The sequence below is a fragment of the Nothobranchius furzeri genome, chromosome 4 (assembly GCF_043380555.1).
Source record: "Nothobranchius furzeri strain GRZ-AD chromosome 4, NfurGRZ-RIMD1, whole genome shotgun sequence".
Taxonomy (NCBI): Eukaryota; Metazoa; Chordata; class Actinopteri; order Cyprinodontiformes; family Nothobranchiidae; genus Nothobranchius; species Nothobranchius furzeri.
The window spans coordinates 51,668,962-51,689,482 of record NC_091744.1 but is presented as its reverse complement, the minus strand read 5'-3'; the positions used below and the strand labels follow the sequence as shown (position 1 = coordinate 51,689,482).

Below are 20,521 nucleotides of genomic sequence, written 5' to 3'. Positions count from 1 at the left end.
ATGCATTTGGTTTATATTAATTACCTACATGATAATACTCTGTAGAAATGTGTTGTGTACGTTTAACAAGTTCATTCTGTAGCTTAAAACATACATGAAACCATCTAAAGTTAACATGTAAGCCCTGAAAGCTTCTAGAATAAACAAAGTTACTTTACCTGAAAACGGCTGTGAACAAACGCTGCTGATGGACGTGAAGCTGCTGTAGCTCCTTAATATTCCTGCTCCATTTTCGCTAGCTTTAGCATGTTTCCTTTGTGTGTAGCTGCCGCCACGGCTGTGACGGGACCTACGGGCCACCGTAGAGGTGAAGGCTAGACTGTCCGAATTCAGAGCCGCTGGGTTCTGGTCTCAGCGGTCTTGCTAGACCGGCGAGGACCCATACTCATAAGCATCCTTCCTGTGGATTCGGACACACCCATGGTGTTGATCCCTCCTGAACCTCCTAGACCAGGAAGGGCGTGTAGCAGTCCAGACCTGGCTAAGACTAGTGTCAGTCCTCTAACACACAGTAAAATCAGTCTTTTTTAGCAAGTTGCCAAGTCTTCTAAACATGTAGTACCAGTTTCACCAAATGTAAGCTATGGTCAACTCATAAACTGCAATATCCATGGGACATAGGTACAAGACAGGAGACAGCTGATCATATAATCATCATCATGTGTTTTCTACGTTAAATGAAGATGAAACATAAACATCTTTTTCACATGGTTACTTCACCAAAATGTCAGTGCTACCGGCAACATTTACACTTGTAAGTACAGAGATTTACTTAAAGGTGGAATATAGAACACACATGGAGGTTATAGTTTGAACAATAGAACAAGGTTTTCAGCTGTCAGCATGCCAGGTTTGCTGCCAATATGTGACATTTTTATCTGGGTTTACCTGGTGTAGGCTTCATCTAAACTCTGGTTTTAGATTATTTATGGTCGCTCTTCCTCTGAAAAGGATAACAAAATCTTCTAAGCTCAGAAGCAGCTGCTTCACTTGCCAAGAGTGCCATTTTTCACTGTGCCAGGCTCGCTGTGTGGAGCGGACGGTTTGGCAACCTGCAGTAGTGCCCTCTATAGCTGGTAGATGTCAACATAAACCCTGTGTCGTGCCCATCAAAATAAATATGTGATTTATGTTTCAATTTTAAAGAATAGCTTTTTAAGAAAATACTGTACCTTCATTCTGCAAACCTCTAAACGCCCCATGGAGGCATTATTTTTTGTTTAAATGTAGCTTTTCATCAAACTGTTTCATATTCAACCTTTAAGTATTGATTATTTAAAATAATTCCTCTGTACATTCTTCCTACTGTGCTGCCAAGCAGCCCATAGAACCAATACATGTCAAGAAAACCAAATGAAATAAAGACTTGGGTACACACATGTAAACACCAACTAAATAACTTAATATAGAAGTCATTAGACCAGCCACATGGAGAAAACATGGACAGGCAGCACTACTGTAAAAGCAGAAGAGCTGCTACGGGAGCCTGTATGTTCAAAATGGGAAAAAGTGTTTTTGCAGTAGCGTCGCTGTTTGAACAGGAGCAAATGAAAAAATATCACAGAGAGCCGAGGAACTCCTCGAATGAATTTCTTTTCTGTGCATCGTATATGATGAGTGTGTTTTTCCCTCGTTCTACTATTTACCCAGCACTGGCTTTTTAAAACACCAATACACACAGGGGAGTTTAGCTGTTGGAATAGGCAGAAGTGTTCATCTTTTAGAAGGAATGAGACAATCAGAAAACCTGTGGAGCAGCATGTGACTAATAAAAGTAATATTTAGTTTATGGTGATTACATTGTTGATGTGATTAAAACACAAATTCATAGTGCAGCCCTAACAGAAACTCACTTTAACATAGCTGAACCACTCCTTTAAGTCAATATTTCTCAAGTTGTACAGATGATCAAGATGCATGAATGCAAAATCTCTTAGCAAGAGAAAAATATCTTCTTATAGATTTAATTAATGCTGATTTTCCATTGAACAGATCTTCCATTTGGCCTTAAAACCCCTCAACTACAAGTGAAGAAAGTGTGACCATAACATAAAAACTCAATGTGGAAATTACACACTAACTGTGCTTTTCTACATTCTTTTTTCCATTTCCTTTTTACGGCTGAAGTGGTCATAAAAAGCTGTTGCTTTGTGTTGTACATCACCAAGTAATTATAACACCACTAAACTGCTGTGGGAGGAATTTTAATGGGCAACTCCACAGTTCTCCAGTTAAGTCCTGTGACCAAACTAATGTTAACAGTGAGGCTGGACTGCAGTAATGAACTGGTCACGGGCTAATTGCTGGCCCTGGGGATCTGATTATGCCATTTGTGTAACTCATTATAGCAACGCTGACAGTAAAAGCCATCATAAAGACAAAAACTTCAGCAATAATGACTCTCGGTAAACTGCATGTGTGAAAAGTCACAAACAGCGGACAAATCATGCGTGAGTCCTTTTAGCTGCTTTTGAAACAATTCAGACAAAGTATGTAAATTACACATTTAGATCACAGAAGGTCAGCGCTGCTCTTTCAGAGCCGTGTGCAACATTTGATTTCCACTTGATGTTTTTGACGTCCGTTTCATGCAGTTGTGTCAGCTCAGGGCTGGTGTGACACAAACCGTTCAGACCAGCAAGTGAAAGCAGGAAACCAGGACACTCTGTGCATCACACACCTGCTTAATTTCCGCTCAGACCAAAACAGGACCAAAAAACTGTTCATTGATGCTGTCGCAAACACGAGTACAACTCCCCGCTGCTGCGGCGGTCCCACCGAGAGACTTCTGATGTTTGGTAGTCATTTCCATTCCACAGCTTAGATTTGCATTCGTTTGAATTTCAGCAGCAGACTGCGATGCCCCTTTGTGCAAAAACACACAAATAAATTAAGATTCGTCCTTCCTGGCAACGATTATTTATCTCTCTTCCGAAGCTGTCTGAACTCCAGCAACATGGCTTCAAGTTACTCACTGCTACTCGACTCCGTGCACGTTTCCACACATATGTCTGCTACTAAAGGCTCTTCTTAGCCTACACTGATGCTCCGATGTGGCATGCATCATTGTAATGTAATGCACGCCTATAGCTACAACCCCAATGCTAATCCTTCAGCTGAAAATCTATTTTTCACATCAGCTTCAGTCGCCCTTAGGAAGACAAATCACAAAACGAATCAAACCAGCGACCGGAATCAAAGAGGCTGGAATCAGTGAGGGTAATGTGTTGTGTGTAATCAGAACGGAGGCGCTGCTAAAGTGGGAACATGCCATTTCATTTTCATCAGCCTCTCAAAAAGACAAATATTATGTAATTAGGATGATTAAGATGAGCAGAGACTAAAGGCCAACAGTGTTAACATAGCTGGAGATAATAGAAGGATTACGGGTGATTCACTCAGAGAGGCTAATGGGCTTTTCAAATAGAAAACATGAATTCATTAGCACATGTGATTGATGGCTAAAAATCATTTATCAGCTTCTGGACAAAAAGGAAAAGAGTTGAGGAATTGACTCATCAGGTCTTCTTGTGAAAAAGTCAGTTAACGTGTCAGGTGGACGGGGAAAAACAGCAACTTTAGGAAAACCGAGAGCAGATGAGCACTGACCCAATCTGACCCACTTCTTCCTGATTTATGGTTCACGGTCCCTCAGCCGACACAGCTTTGTCTGAGGAGGAGTCATAAATCTCCCGTAACTCAGAGCTGATCAGCTGACCCTCCAATCCCAGCCACCATACCACCAGCCTTCACTCCCTGTGTTCGTGCAGCCCCAGCAAGTTCTCAGCACAAAGCAGCGCAGTTGAGCCACGAGCGCTGGGCGTTAATCACCATGAGCAGGAGACAATGGTGTGAAATAGAGCCAAGCAGTCCGGGAAGGCCATTCATCGCACCTGCTAAAGGCTCAAACCGGACAGCCGAGGTTTGGCTGATCTGTTACCTCAGCGCTTCTCCTGACAGTGAAATACAGCTTTCATCGTCTGAAGGAAGCCATCAGAAAGACGTTTGAAAAAAGAAAAAGCATGACACAACAACGTTGTGTTTAGGCCTCCAGCCACATTAAAATGACTGAATGCTGGACTCATTAGGAGAAACCTTAATTATTGTGATGAGATAATGAGGTTTTCAGATAAAACATCAAACAAGCCAAAGTTACAGCCCAGCAGGCTAACGTGGAGCGTGACGGGGGGGAGGACAAGGTGTGTTTGTGTGTGGGTTTGGGGCATTAATACATAGAGGGGACGGCAGATATCCCTGAGCTAAGGCAGCTCCAGGATCGGAGCGGTATGCAGAGATTAAACTGCATGGCCCCAGAGCCACCTGCCTAAAGCCTGTAAACACACGCCAGCCCAGCGTGTGTGAGCCGATGCTCGTCTCCGGTCTGAATCATCTCTGTGACTCGAGCAGCAGCAGATAATTGGCTCTCAGAAAAGTGGGAGAAACACTCATTGTGATGGCAACGAACATCCTGGCAATATTATTCTTTTTCTGTCCTCTCAGCCCCATGCATCCCCCCCCCCCCCCCACTCTGTTCCCTTTTATTCCCCAAAGCACAACTCTCCTTGCCGAGGTAGCGCTACCAGCTCCTGCACAGCCTGATTTCTCATCAGCTCCTTTCACCCCACTCTCCTCTACTTCCCAGTTTTCCCATCCTGAAGGACCGCTGCTTTCACACCCTCCTAACCACGCTCGCCCTCCCCTGTCGCGGTACACAAAGTGTATCATAATGAGAAGTGTTGGACTAAAACTAATTACAGTTTAGGGTCAGAGCAGACAGACTGCAATAATTCATGAGCTCAATTTAAGGGGTGAAGGCAGATGAGTACATGATGAAATGAAGCTTGCAGAGGAGGCAGAATTACATTTTCTTTTTCTTTTTGAAGTAAGCTTCTACTGTCTTTAGGTATTTGTGTGTAACAAAGGATGGAAGCCGCCTAATTAATTGGATTCTAGCTGATTTCTGACTATGTTTCACCATCAACAGGTCTGCCACTGACAAAAACAGGAACACATTTTAATTTATGTGGAAAAGATTGAAAAATAGAGCCAAACTGTTCCAAAAAGCATTTCTGAGCTAATACATCACACGCATGCTGCTCTAACTGAATTTAGGTTAGGGGTTAGGGTTACTGACATGTAAAACTACAGCTGTTTCTCCTAAATCTGTGAAGATTACAAGCCAATTAAGTTTTTACTTAATCCTAATCTTCTGTTTTAGTTTGAGCCAAACCTACTGAATTAATTCACAACCAGATTTGCAACCAGCTGCAGCAAATCAAGAGTCAGACTACTCTTCAGTCCAGCACTGATTTACTGTTTTGCCCAACAAGAGTATTCGTATGAGTTAAACCATGACCAGAAAAACAGTGTTCAGAGTACAGTTATTTAGCAAGACTGAGTTTATATCACTCACTTACGTGTCTGTTTTCCTTTCTTTAACACCAGAATTTGAGGCTTCTTGACATTTAGATTGTTTTTTTTTAATTATACAGAAATAATTACAGATAAACCAATTTAAATGTTCTCTGTTGAAATGATTAGCACTGGCCCGGCCAAGAAGAGACGTGCTTGTTTGGAGGTTCCTGTAAATCTACCCTCAAGTTCCAGTAATGAAATCATACCTAGTGTGTTTCTCAATGCCAAGGAACCCTGCCTTGATGTCTTGGCCCCGCCCCGGTTGCCTAGGAGATACGTCATCAGGAACCACCAAGGCGTGTTCCAATGTTCATGTTCTACCGAGGCGTGTGTTCTCTGTTTGTTAGCTGTTTAGCTAACTGGGCAAGGATACACGGGAGGTGCCTTGTAGCCTAGCCTTGGTCAAAAATTTCCCAGAATACACCGCGGTATTTTCAAAAGGATGGAGGAGGATCAGAACAGCAGCATGAAGGATCAGGAGCCGGCAGCTCATTTGGAGGCAAATTTCAAGTTCAAGTGTAGGTCAACTAACTGTAGCTATCGGGCTGATATCTAAAATGTTTTTATATCCAAAGCAGTTATCTGTGGTTGGTTAGTTGCTTAGCAGCTTTGGTGGCTAGTGGGTAGTAACTCACTTTCATATTTAATTGAACAAATATTTACACAATGAAAACGGTAAAAGGCTTGTTATATATTTATACTGAAAATCATACATTAAAAATATAATGTTATCTCCCGTGTAACGTGACGTTACGTGACCACTGTGGAAGCCATGGTCACGTGATGCAAGTCTGTTCCATTTAACCTTTTTATATGACCAAGAAAGGACAGTGTCCTCATAAGCAAGGCGCCTGGTCTAGCAAAACATTGCCTTGCGAGGCTAGGCGCCTTGGCATTGAGTAACACTTTAAGTCTCCTCCCTCTCGGTCGGCTCATGGGTCCCCGGAACAAAGAAAAAAGGTAGTAAGTGAGCGGGGCTTTGAAAGCTACTTTTTGGTCCACTCTGCCTCAGATGTCACGTATACAAAGTCACAATCTCTTCTCCTTCAGCGTAGGCGTAGCTGCTACTTACCACATGGCCAGATTTCTGGTGGTTTTCTCCATGCTTAATTCTTCTTCTGTCATCCTGGAAGAAGGATTTGAAGTTCACTAAACTAATCATCTCTTCTTCTTCTTGTCTAGTTTGATGATGTCAGTTTGGTGAGATGCATTTGTAGTCCTTTACAAATCCTGAAATAACTTTTGCCTCCGTTCAAAAAAAGGCGCTTTCTTGGCATCAAAATGTACCTTTAAAATCCACAGACACATGAAATCCATGGCACGTATGTATCAAACGGGATCAGAAAAAACTTTTATCCTCTCACAGACTACCATTCTTTTATTTATTTTTTTGGCAGTAGGGGACCACTTTGGCTTTCTAGATGTTTATGTGTTTGCAAATGATTTTCTCCCCTGGCCTTGATGTCAAGGAAACCTACATTCTGTCCAATCTCTGCTGGAGACAGACACCGGTGATGCTGTACTAGATCAGTAAGGAAAAGTAAATGAATAAATAATCAATGGTGCTTTGAGTTTCCCTCTATCATGCTATAGGATGAGTTTAAAAGCCATGTGAGGACACTCGATATTATCAGACTCAACATTTGGACCAAGAGACTACAATTCTCAGAGATGGAACCAGAAGTTTGTAGATCAGCCAAAAAAGCTGCACATATCCAAAATTTTAATGGCAGCACAGCAGGAATTCTCTGCCTGTTCAGGCAACAGGTCCAGGTCCTGACCATACCATACCAAATTTATTTATAAAGCACATTTAAAAACGGCATGGCAGCCTACCAAAGTGCTGTACAGAATAAAAGGTAAAAACACAATATAAAAACAAAACACGGTCAACAATAAAATACACAACAAGGCAGATAATCACGGTCAATAAAAAGACACATAGTAAAAAATAAAAGTCAGGGATTTAAAAATGCCTGATCGTAAAAGTGAGCCTTAAATAGCGACTTGAACCAGAGGAGGGATGGTGCCAGCCTCACTGAAAGAGGAAGTGCATTCCAGAGTGTCGGAGCAGCATAGACAAAAGCACGCTGCCCCCGCGTTTTGTATTTCATTGCCTGCTGCTTTGCGTTCCAACAATCAGCAGATCAACGACCGGTTTGGCACATAACAAGTCACAAGATCAGAAAGGTAATCCGGAGCCAGACCATTCAGGGCCTTAAAAACAAAAGTCTGGATTTTAAACTTGACTCTGAAGTTTACGGGTAGCCAGTGGAGCTGCGCCCATCCAGGTGTGATAAGGTCTCTTCTAGGGGTGTTTGTTAAAAACCTGGCTGCCGCGTTTGTTACGACCTGAAGCCTGTTAAGAGCGGAGGCAGGTAAACCAATTAAAATGGAATTTGCGTAATCCAGTCGGGGGATGATAAAAGCATGAATTACGGATTCCAGGTGTGCTCGTTTCAGGATCGGTTTTAAGCGAACTAGTCTGCGTAGCTGGTAAAAACACAATCTGACCACTGCGTTAATCTGAGGGCCCATGGAAAAGTGTGTATCCAGTTTCACCCCCAGGTTGGTAACACACTGCTGGAAGTCATATGGGAGAGTGTCCAAATCGGAAGATAAGTGTGTGGTTTTCTTAGGGGTCATGAGGAGTGCCTCAGACTTAGAATCATTTAGCTTAAGGAAATTGTTGGCAAACCAAACCCTCACTTCAGCCAAACATTGGTCCAGAAGAGAGAGGAAGCCTGGTTTGTTCAAAGCCAGGTAGATCTGGCAATCATCTGCATAAATATGATAGCCCGGGCCATATTTCCTCAGGATGAAACCCAGGGGGAGGATGTAAATTGAAAACAGGAGAGGCCCAAGCACAGATCCCTGCGGGACTCCCCATGGAGGTGGAAGGAATGTAGAGAAACAATTAACCAACTGAACCTTGAAAACTCTGACAGGTATGAGCAGAACCACTGAAGTGAGGTACCCCAAGCCCTACTCATGACTCAAGTCTATCCAGCAAAACATCGTGGTCAACGGTATCAAACGCTACAGAAAGATCTAATAGAAGGAGCAAAACAGGTGACCCAGAGTCAGAAGCCACCAATGTCATTGGTCACGCGAAGAAGGGCTGATTCGGTACTGTGAAGTGGCCTAAACCCAGACTGGAACACATCAACCAGAGAAAAGCTATTCATGTGTGCTGTAATCTGTGAATAGACAATCGCTTCAAGGACCTTAGACAAAAACGGTAATTTGGAGATTGGCCGGAAGTTTGCAAGGTTTGAGTGGTCTAAACCAGGTTTTTTTTTTAATTGGTTGCACAACCGCCTTTTTAAAAGAAGTAGGAAACACCCCAGTAGCCAAGCTAGAGTTAAAAATGTCTAAGATGGCGGGGCCCAAAATAGGGATGATATCCCCCACCATCCTCGGGGGGAGAGGGTCCTCAGGAGAAACTGCTGGTTTCATATTTCCAATCAGATCTGACAATTCACTAAGAGATATGGGAGTAAAGTTACAGAATGAGGGAGGTTCTGGTGGTACATCAGGACAGCCAGATCCTGGTTGCACAAGACTATCCCTAATGTCCCGGACTTTGTGAAGAAAGAAGATTTGGAGCTCAGCACACAATGACACAGAGGGATCAACACTACCAGGTTCAGTTATCGACAAGATGGAGTTGACAGTGCTATAAAATTTATGCTGATAACCCTGGTGTTGAGAGATATGCAAGAGGTGCCATAACCCAGCAACATGTTGGTAGTTCAGAGAACCTGGAAGTGAGCTGACAGAAAGCAGGACATCATTCAAAGTGCCTGCTCACATTAACATCCAAGTTTTGAATTATAGGGGAGCCCGGCTCAACCAAAAGGGTGGCAGGCTCACCTGGAAGCCCTGAGCTTACACACCCAGGAGGAGCCCAAAAAAGATCCTGGCTCTACTTATATTACATTATTTATTTGGACTCTCCAGGGATTCTTTTGAGTGGAGAGGACCAGCACAGATGTCAGGTTGGGCCCTGACAGTGGAAGGAGACCAGCTCAATGTGTCCTCCACATTTAAGCACAGAGTGGTCCCTTCAGCTCCTCGTGGTGACCAGCCGCTCTAGGCTCTGGAGAGCAAACCTGCATCGAGGTAATTTGCCTGCCAGTTTGTCCAGGGGAGGTGGAGGCAGCAGGAGCAACTCAAAGAGGAGCACCAACTGCAGTTCACTGAAAGCATCATAAACTGATGTTCCTGGAGCCTCTGACTGTTCACTCTACAGCACAACCTCTGCCTCCAGGCCCTCCGGCTAGAGGAGATTAGCAGGACTTAATGTCAATCTGCCATCACGGCCCTAAACTTTAATTTTAGGTCTCACATTGTAAAAAATTGTTAATGGTTACATTCATGGGTAGACGTTCGCTGTGGAGATAACCTCCTCAGTAGAAGTGGTGATGTAGTAACCAGCACTGCTTGTCCATCAGGGACCCTGCAGTATGACAACATGACTCACTGAGACATCAGGACCTCCCAGCAGGCTCGGGCCTTGTGGGTGCAGGGTGAAGCTCGTTTACTTTAATAGGTCTAAGAAGTGAAGAACAAATAGGAACCAACATGAAACCAGGGTGTGGTCTTCACAATAAATGGAACATTAGATAATCCCAAGACAGAATGGATTATTGCTGTGAGCACATTAATAAAAAAAACAAAAACAACAACTAACAGTGCAACTAAAAATGAACAAACAAAACATAATAAGACAAATAAGACATATCTTTATGTAATCTAACATCTAAGTATAGGAAGTCTGAACATTCAGTTGATCGGGAAAAATGAAAGAGATTATCCTCAGATTTAATAATGCTCTTGGGGGCATCATATCCACATCTCTACAAATGATTTGTTTGTTCGCCTCTAAACAATAAACGTTAGTTGTGTATTTTTTCCCCAATAAATATCATTGAACTTTGCACATGGACTAGTTGGACAGACATTTTCATTTGAACACTGTCCTCCCACCCCATTTTTGTGCATTAGCCAGTGAAAAGAATGTTTCTGAACGTGTTCTCCTTTGTGTGACTGAACTCCGAACCTCTGGTGAATCAACTCCTCTAACAGCAATCTCCAGGCCCATTCCCTCAGACTGAACACCTGTTTTCTGATGTTCCACTGTTAAATTAATGACCACAATAAAAGTTTCAGCTGCAAGTGCATTAGCTGTGCCATCTAAACTTTCCTCTCGAGGAACTTGTTTGCTCTTCCGTCAATAACAAGATAACAAGAAGCATAAATCTAAACCAGCGTAGTCTGAGCCATTTACTGGGTTATAGAGCCTAAATTTTGCAGATTTGAATTAGATGAGTTTTTTAACATTTGCAGACATCCACACGTGATTCATTTAAACATCAGGTGAATAAATTTACAACTCAAACCTTTAATTGACATTCTCAACTTTCATTTTGATGTCGTTTTGAATACAAAGCTCCAGCAACACTTGAACTTTCGGGCCCTCTGGGAAATAAAACTCGTTTATGAAAAAGAGATAAATAATAGAGGTGTGCAGGAAGCCCCTTTGCCTTCAGGTCCATACCGGTAACGTCAAACTCGTTGCACCTACTCTTGATGATCAAAGATGGCTGCTGCCTGCTTCAGCAGCTGGTGTGAAGACTAAAGAGAGGAATGGCACAACGGCATGGTGATGCAGAATATTTTACCGAGCCCTCCACCATCTTCTCCAAAGACAATCTGTCTCTGGTCTTTATTTTATTGTCACCTCTGCATATTTATTAAGAGGATTCACTGTTTTTCTTTAATTTTTGCCACTCTAGTAGTGCTGCTTCCAGCATCATGTATAAAGATAAAGACTTGTAGAACTCATACCATGCTAGGCATGGATGTTCAGAGATTTTCGTCATACCTACTTTTTAATAAGATGTCGGGGAGCCAATGTATTTGTACAGAGTATAGAGAGGTGTTCCCTTTGTTGTTGTGGGCATTTCATTTATGCATCATGATGCAAGCTAATAATGGTGATTTTAAGTTGATTCTCCTTTCTGTCACTCTTCAGGATGCTCCTAATTACCATAATGGCTCAAAAGATAATCCTATCTGATATTCCTGCCATATGTGGTATGTTAAGTCTGCTCTGGTCTGATCAGGATGCCATGACCGCTGTGATCATAAATCAGGGATTTCCTGTCCTGATATGCCAGATTGTGTGGATTAGGGTTAGGGTCGGGGTTAGGGTCAGAAGGAGAGGTGATGGAAGCATGCTACATTATGCAACAAGAATCAAAATTTTTCTCGTCATCCAACCAGTTTGTTTACTCAGAAGTCACATCTGGTCTGACCTGAATGTGACTGAACTGAGTTCATGTGTGATGTGTTGTCCTTGTTGTGGACACAAGGCACCATAGGACCAAAACTCCTCTATCCGCGATGTCCAGTAGTTTTTTTTGTTGACCTTTTTCAGCTATGTTGATATGTTTTTATTTTTATTTAAGTTTTATTGTACTAAGAGAGAAACATGGTGGAGTTCCATCAAATAAACATTAATATTTCCTGTGAGGGTAGACATCACTGATCAGAATAAAGATCCCTCTAAGCTGACTTTACTTTAGTCTATCTGCTAACCCAATGCAGATCTGAGAACTACCAATGCAGCATTATTGATTACCCAATGTATTCCACATAAGCAGATGATAAAAACAGGAGTGTGTCTTTGTGGACCTCTGTACAGCAGCTCCACTAATGGCTGGGATGTACCATTATTCTAAATGAACAAGTGAAGATACACTGAAAGATAATGTCTGCAGAGAGGGAGAGGAGAGAGGAATACCTAAGAAGACCACTCTGGATCATAATTGTGGTCTCCCAGCAAACATAGCTGAGAGTACTTTTCATTTTCAATTGATGAAGTTCTCCAAATGAGAAGCAAAGCGCCTGTACATAAATGGGGCTGTCCAGTTGTTTAATATTTTGTCCCAGCCCCAGTCCGCCTGTCGGACAGCCTGCCCTCTGTTAAAAAAAAAAACTTGAGCCAAGTGTTGCATGTGATAATATCAGCAGACCAGGTTCAGGCTTCAAGCAAGGGCGTCAGTTTGTTTTCAGAATTGCTGGGGACAATAACCATACACTTGAGTGGGGTTTAAAAATTGCTGGGGACAATAAAGTAGGCTAGCACAGGGGTCGGCAACCCACGGCTCTGGAGCTGCATGCGGCTCTTCCATCCATCTGATGCGGCTCTCTGTGCTTGTAAAATAATGAATGGATATTTAAATAAAATGCTTTATATTTTACTGCATTAATTTTACACCTGTATGCCAATTCTAAATGTAAAGATTGTCTGCGTAAACCTGAACAGTTCCAACCCGGTCTTACTGTGAGACCGGGTTGACGTGTCACACTTGTGCGTAATCATATAGGCACTTTATGAGCTGAAGAGGATGTGAGATTCTAGGATTCTCCTCAGACGGCTCCTGGATGTGTCGCCACATTGGAGACAGGAACAAGCACTATTCAGCCAAAGTTTCATAATCAGGGAACATTTTCTAAGTGACAAGTCTCTCTGAGAGACAGGGTTTGGAAAACACTCGCTTCAGTGGGAGGAATCTTCCCGCATGCGCTCTGGTTCTCTGGGTGGCTCTGGGGTTAATCAAGTTTAATTGTTTCTCTTTGCAACAATCTTCACAGGAAGGCAAAACAGTTAAATGGCAGGTTACAGATATTTCCATTTGACTGTTTATTTTGACAGATGAACTCAAGGATGTTGCTTGGTTTGAAAGAATTACCCTGACGCACACTGATGCGCATGGATGAGCTGACATTTTAATCGTTAACGCACATCGCGGAGGTAACTTGATTCCCATCAGAACATCAGAGCTTTATACTGGACACTGTGTTCAGCGCGTCTCGGAGCGCCCACGGTGGACAGTGAGCTGAAGATCTGGGGTTCGCAGCGCAGTGCAGAACCACGGCGCATGCGATAAGATTTCCTCCCACTGAAACAGTCTGGAAACCCGGTCTCTCTGAGGGATGTGTCACTTGGAAAAATGTTCTTTTAATGAAATTATGAAACTTTGGCTGAACAGCGCTTGTTCCCATCTCTAATATGGAGACGCATGACGCGTAGAGACATTAGATCACGCACAAAGTTATGTGGAGCAGAAGCGGTCGGGCCACGGCAGGTGAAACGTTCCTAGCCTACATGAAGTGAAACTGTTTAATTGTAACATTAATGTGTTACTGGACATGCTGGTCTGGTTGGTTAGACCAGTGTTTGAAGTGGAAAACAAACACACACACACACACACACACACACACACACACAGACCAATTAAAATAATGCTGATAGCGTGGACTAGAAGACAGGTGATGGTTTACGTATTTAAATGATGATCAGGCTGCTGTAAAATGTAATCTCCATCCACATCCAGACGGAATTATCCTCTATTCTTTCTCTATTTGCTCTGCTCTTGTCTGGGCTGATCAGCTGATTGTGCGCGCGGCGCGCCTAACTAGCGGCTGATGCACATTTTACGCATTTGGAGAGGTGGGCTGGATGCTTTGCGTTTACTGGAAGATGGTCCACTTAACGCACGGGTGTAGACTACATATTAATGACAAATGAATGAAAATTAAATTGTGAGTTTTTACTTCATATTTTAGAAATAAAAATGACCGGGGAGCACATTTATGACATTTTTTTAAACTAAATTTTCTAGCGCGACCTGCCTGCTTCACTTAAGTCACTGCTTATTAAGGTCCGTCCAAAATTACCGTGGGAAATGGGTAATAATGGCTCTTTGATGGGAACAGGTTGCCGACCCCTGGTATAAGATCTGAGCTGGTAAAACAAAAATCCTCATCAGCAGGCGTTTTTGAAAGTGGGGGGGGACACAGCTGCCAATCATAAATTATGCCGGGGACATGTCCCCGGCGTCCCCGGTTAAAATGACGTCTATGGCTTCAAGGTTGAATTCTGGGATTTGAGAACTGGTTAAACCATTATTTGTTTGCTGGCCCATGTATGGAGAACAATAACTGTAGAAATATGGACAAACCCTACCCGTGGCTTTCTAAGGGACTAATTTGAAGCCGAATAGGTGGTTCCGATCACTGACATCTTGGCTGTGTCACAGATCTTGTTACGCCCAGACAATCCAATAATGGGAAAAGAAGAAGAGCTGAGAATGGAACTATGAGGTTCTGACTCCATCATTGTTCCCAACTACAAGCTAACTGAAGCTAACAGTGGCAAACTTGCAGAAATACGCTGTTAAACGACTCTTAACTTGAAGCATCCATCAGCTTACCAAGCTGCAGAGTTTCTGTTGTCTCCCTCAGAGCTCAGCCCGCGACAAGCACAGACTCAGACCGCGGCGATCAGATTCAGGTCACATGAAACCAAGCTCCGCTCCTCCGCTGTGGTCATAAATCAGTGGGCTGCCGCCGCTGTGACTCTTGCCACAAGTCTCCCAGTCCTGCCAACACTTTAGCCCCATTTTGGTTAATGGAACGGTGACATCCTGCTATTTCCTTTTCAGGAGAATAGTCGGGATTAAGCTGTTTCTCTCACACAAGCATCACTTCCAGGTTGCTGTAACTCGCCTTAATATTCACTTCAAATAAGTGTTTTAAAACATTCTCATTCACAAAGTATCTGAAGAAGACGTGTCTTCCAAGGAATGTTTGGTAAAACCCTCAAGACATGTCACATTCTGATTTGCCAGAATTTATAAACAATGAGTTCAATAAAACAAGAATTACTTCCCCATTAACCCTCTGGAGGCAGGCGTTGCAGATTTGCAACATTAAAACCTTCCTGTTACTCCACATACGTGTTTCATGAGTATTTTTAACTCAGAAGTACCCCTGAAGGACTTAGTTGTTTGTCCTTTTATCAACACTTATTTTGAGCCTGAGATTCAGGGTTAATTCAGTTTCTAGCAGACTCTCGAACTGGCCAATTTGGGAACAAGCATTTTGGGGACAGATGAGCCAAACCATCTCTTTTGACATCCAGTCAAAAAGCCTCCTTGCACGCTGCAAGCTGACACAGCCCAACCATCTCTTCTAAGAGCCAAACAACGATCTTGGATGCAAACGAGCATTCCAGCTTACTGTCGGGACCTCGAGATATCTCAAGACTAGACGAGTCATATCGGAGCTAATCTGCGAGCTCCGGGTACCTCGAGGTCGATGTTCAACCGACTGTGACTCCCTGGATCTGAAAGGGGATCTCCACAAGAGTATTGTAGACTCCACAGATTGCGTCGGATGACTTTTATAAACAATCCTTAGCTCACCAAACAAACATCCAATTGTTTTTTACAACCCAAACTTCACAAATTCTCTCAGATACAAAGAATGGTTTTGCTACAACATCTAGCTTCCATTACAACATTTCACACATCACATTAAATTACTTCATATCCATTACATCACATCTCATTATCCATATCTTGTCGTGTATAATCATTAGTTTAGGAAAAATAATTAAATTAATTTTCATAAGCTATACTTGACTCTGTCTGAATTAATACGAAGTGTGTTTATGGTCCTTGAACAAGTAAAAGTAACTACAATCTTCTGAATAAACATTCAAAGATCAATCAGGTTGATATTTCATATTCACATGGAATCATCACATCTTATTGGTCATTATTAATAGGTAGTGTCAAAGTTCACTTCGCTACACAGGTTACTGACTGGTACCAGGTGGTCAGAGCTCATCACATCAGTACTAGCAACATTGCACTTGCTGCCAGTTTCTTATCAAATCCCTTTTAAAGTACTCATTTGTTTTTAAATACTTGAATGGGGTGGCTCCCCGAGATTTGTGAGATCTGATTCATCCGTACGTCCTTTCGGTCAGCAGAGCAAGGACTGATGATAGTTTCCAAGCATAGACTAAAATCACGGGGCAGTCACACCTTCTCAGTCCTGGAACCAAAGCTTTGAAATAATCTACCAGCAGACGTGAAGCGGGCCTATTCGCTTAGCACCTTTAAGAGCTATCTAAAGACATCTTTAGTCAGTGGCTTCTGGTCACAATGATCTATGCTAATGGATGGCTGTTGCATGGTTTAGGTCCAAACCTGTTTTAGTTAGAGGAGCAGAGTTGGATGGTTTACTGTTTTTATTTAGGTTTCATAGCTGTTTACTTTAGTTTGTGTATTTTTTATGTTTTCATGTTTAAATTGTTGTCTTTATGATGCTGTACAGCACTTTGAACCATGGCTATGTGAAAACACTATTTAAATAGAGGGAAGACATTTTTGACCAAGAAGTTATGTTAAATGCACATCATTTCACCCCATTTAGCCAGTGGCATAAAGTACAAAAATATAAATTTACTTACTGTGCCAATAAAAAGCATCAGAAACTTCTTGGATAGTCTGTTAGCACAATCAATACCACAGCTAGCAATAATTCCATGATTAACGTCCAAAGATGAGCACACAGAGGACACAACTAAAGCTCAAAGAGCCTAAATTACTGAACATCTGTAAACGCGAGTCTGAGGCTTTCCCCGGAGCTAGCCACTAGCGCTTGTTCTGACACTCATGCTATCTGTCAGTCAAATGCAACTGCAACTCTCTCTATGCAGGGTTGTGTCAGTCATCACTGCGTCACCTACAGGTTGTGCAGAACAGCGCGGCCAGGTTCCTGACTGGGACCAGGAAACGGGACCACATCAGTCCGGTTCTGGCCTCCCTGCACTGGCTTCCGGTTTGCTATCGCTCACAATTCAAAATCCTCGTCTTTGTTTTTAATTTCTTCCAGGTTGGTGCTCCCCCCTATCTGGCCACACTCCTGAACAGACACTCCCCATCACGCGCTCTGCACTCCTCTGACCAAGGCCTGCTCGCTGTCCCTTGTTCTAGGTGTCGTACTCGCGGGGACCGGGCTTTCTCAGTCCTAGCGCCGTCACTATCGAACCAGTTGCCACCCTCAAGTTAGGCTGTCCCCATCTCTGCCAGCCTTTAAAGAGCAAGTAACGTCTAAATTAACTTTTTTTTGCTGATGAACTGTATAAATGAGTGTCTAATAGTGTTTTAAATGTGTGCATTCTTTATTTTAGCATTTTGGTGCATTTTCTTTAAAAATTAAAAATTCTGTCTAAAAACCACAGTAATGCGCCACCTTCAGCTGAAAACATAGAATTTGAGTCATTTTGAATAAATTTTAGCCAATGGCTAAAGAGTAAAGTACTACGTAAACCAGTAGAGTACTACGTAGCAGCTCCGTGCCAAAGTTATAAAAGCAACGAGCGTCTCGGCCACGCCCTGTGGCGAGTGGGAGTTGGATTTGCAAGCGAGTGTAGGAGGTCAGCGGTAGTTCAGCATTAGCATATAGCATTAGCATATCCTAGTCTTTAGCATAGCTTTTAGTGTTATAAATACTTATTTAGTGTTAGCTTGGCTGTTGTATATTGTAGTTTAGTTAGTGTTTGGCTGTTAGTGTAATTGGGAAAGTATTTCGGGTTTAGTGTTCCATATCGTCTTAGTATTGGTGAGTAGGTGTAGTGTAGTATGCTTGTGGTGACTCTGGGCATTTTACCCGCGATTCTGCACGCCTCCGTTTGAAGAGGGAGGCTGCCCACCGTGGCTCTTCCGCGATTTAGATGCAGCCCACCGACTCTGCTCCCCCACCACGGCGGGCTCCAGTCTGAGGTGAGTCAGCTAAATAAACGTTTTAACATCTTCTAAAGACAATTCCCTACCTAAATGCAAAGTCTGAGAGACGTGGTTCACTTCCTTTAGCTAGTCAGTCGGTAATTCTGCAACAGTGTCTCTAACTAACGCTGCACTAGTTGACAGCATTACAGCGTGAAATCCAGCTTGTGACCCGGTTCTGTGAGGAATTCTGTTCAGGAGGTCGCATTTCAGGCTCTCCACATCATATGTGACTGACTTTTACGTTATAACAACGATCACACACTAGGAATGTTATAAAGCGCCTATATAGGAGATTCTTTTGTATATTATATGACTTTATAAACTCCCAACAACAATGTGCTTCTATTTTTTTTTCAGGCTAAATCTACCCAAGACACTGGCTGTCAGACTGATTTAGCTGCAAGAATGCACTTGTCCAGGCAGACGTGAAGCCTTACCTGTAGCAAAGGTGAATTATTTTTAATAATATTCTATGTAAACATTTTATTATTACCTTCTAGTTTTAATTTGTTTTACAGATTATTGTTACACGTGATTTTATGCTCTTTTAAACATTTATAAATGTGCTGCTTCTTTGTTTTTACATAGCCAGCCAGAATGGAGTTCACAGCCGCAGTGTGTCTGGTGACCCACGGGGACCATGATGAAAATTCATCTTCCAGAAGGTCCCAGAGCATCCAGACCCCCTGAAAAGACCAAGATGTAAGGTGTCTGCTGTTGATTCCAGCTTCCACCTCAGTGACAGTGCAAGCTCAGTGAACTGTTCAAGGTAAAAAAAAAAATTAAAACAATTCAGAATTTTTAAGATATTAACAATTAAATAAGTATGTGATTACATCATGACATCATGACGGAGGCTACTGATTCTGCCCCTGTGACACTTGGTGGTGACGTGTGAGCTGATTCTCCTGGAAAATAACTTTTACATGAAATATTTTGTTTTTGCTATCAAAAGTAAAGTAACTAATAACCTGCATTATTGCAGGACACTCAGCAAAATATGGACTCTACACCATGAGGCATGCACACATTAATATTCTATAAGAGCACATAAGGTGAGCAACACCACATATTGTACACTGTCCTGAATTTGTTTTCTTTCTGCATCTCATTAGCCTGGCTGATCACCTGATAACTCCTGTCATCTGGTTATGACAGCATGAGGATGTCCTCACACACCTGTAACCTATCAGATCATCTGGCAGAATAGAGAGAGAAGAGACCACACCACATCTCCTGTTCCTGGAAAGCCTTCAGCCATCCTTCGATGACTGAGAACCTCCATCAGCTCTGTCTCCTGTCTGCCTACAATTATTATAATAAATATTGTGTTTGACAAGTTTTTTGTGCTGCCAAATATCTCATTTAGATTCCAGTTTTGATATTTTAATGGATATTTATAAATTACATTGAATATCACATTTTTGTTGCATGTTTAACTAGCTCTATTGTGATTAATTAAACTAGCACCTCACTGTTAAAAGCTCGTTCTAATTTCAAGCATGTTTAAGTATTTATGGACATGAACAAAAACAGGAAATATATATATTGAGATTTATTTAATTAATATAACAAATAAGGGGGAAAGAGTCATCGAAAGGCACATTCTTCTGGAAGTTCCTGATCCTGAGGACACCAGCAGAGACCAGCTGCAGACACCAGAGGACCTAGAACCGAGAGAGCAGCTGTTATTAGTAAATAAATAAAGAAATCAGGGCAGTTTTAGTGGGCTGAACACATTACAGAATGATTTTCTCATGGGGTATTTTCATAACTTTATATGCAGCAGACTGTAACTTGAGCCCAGGGCTACCGGAGAGCTATCCAGCATGTTTCAGTGGATTTTCCTGCTTTAACAGGTTAGATTAGCTGTTAAGCAGCTCAGCTATTTGTTGCTGATTAAAACCAGGTGTGCTGAAGCAGATAAACCTCTAAAACATGCTGAATACTAGCTTTTTAGGGCCGTGGAGACAAACCCTGCAGCTAATCCAATGCTATGGCTAACGGCTACTTACCATTCAGAGGTGATTCTGTTGGGTCGGTTCTGGGAGTTTCAGGCAACTCACAAGCTCAAAACAATAAGACTCAGGTCCGCTTGTCTCCTCCAAATAGACTTGGTCCCTTTCTTCTCGAGTGTCTGTGTAAGGAGGGGGAGAAACATCCTCCACTTCTATCAACTGCTCAGAGTGAAGGGAGCTAGCTTCGTCTAGTTAGCCATCGTCTTCGTCACTGCCGCGGCTCCGCCCTCTCGGTCCTCCAGGCAACGCCTACTAATGTTGCATTTTTTAAAATTGATACGTGGGTGGAGAAGGACTCCGAGGCTCAATTGACCCGCTCTTTAAGTCGCCTAAAAACCCTCCTCCGCTTGGCGTTTCTTGAACATGTTTGATTTTGGCCCTCTTTTATGTTGATTTTATCTCACAGTTTTCATTGGTTCACTCAATCCATTG

General features: G+C 42.5%; 1 protein-coding gene and 1 long non-coding RNA gene across 3 annotated transcripts in view; one reads left to right on the top strand and one right to left on the bottom strand.

Moving 5' to 3' along the window:
* LOC107388342 (mgat4 family member C) overlaps positions 1 to 20,521 on the bottom strand; it is a 281,748-nt gene that overhangs the window by 219,460 nt on the left and 41,767 nt on the right. The gene's annotated exons all lie outside the window — the stretch shown is intronic.
* LOC129153509 (uncharacterized) lies at positions 18,384 to 20,073 on the top strand. The gene is made up of 3 exons (XR_008559500.2): positions 18,384 to 18,519; positions 18,660 to 18,840; positions 19,187 to 20,073. It is a non-coding gene; the product is annotated as an uncharacterized lncRNA (long non-coding RNA).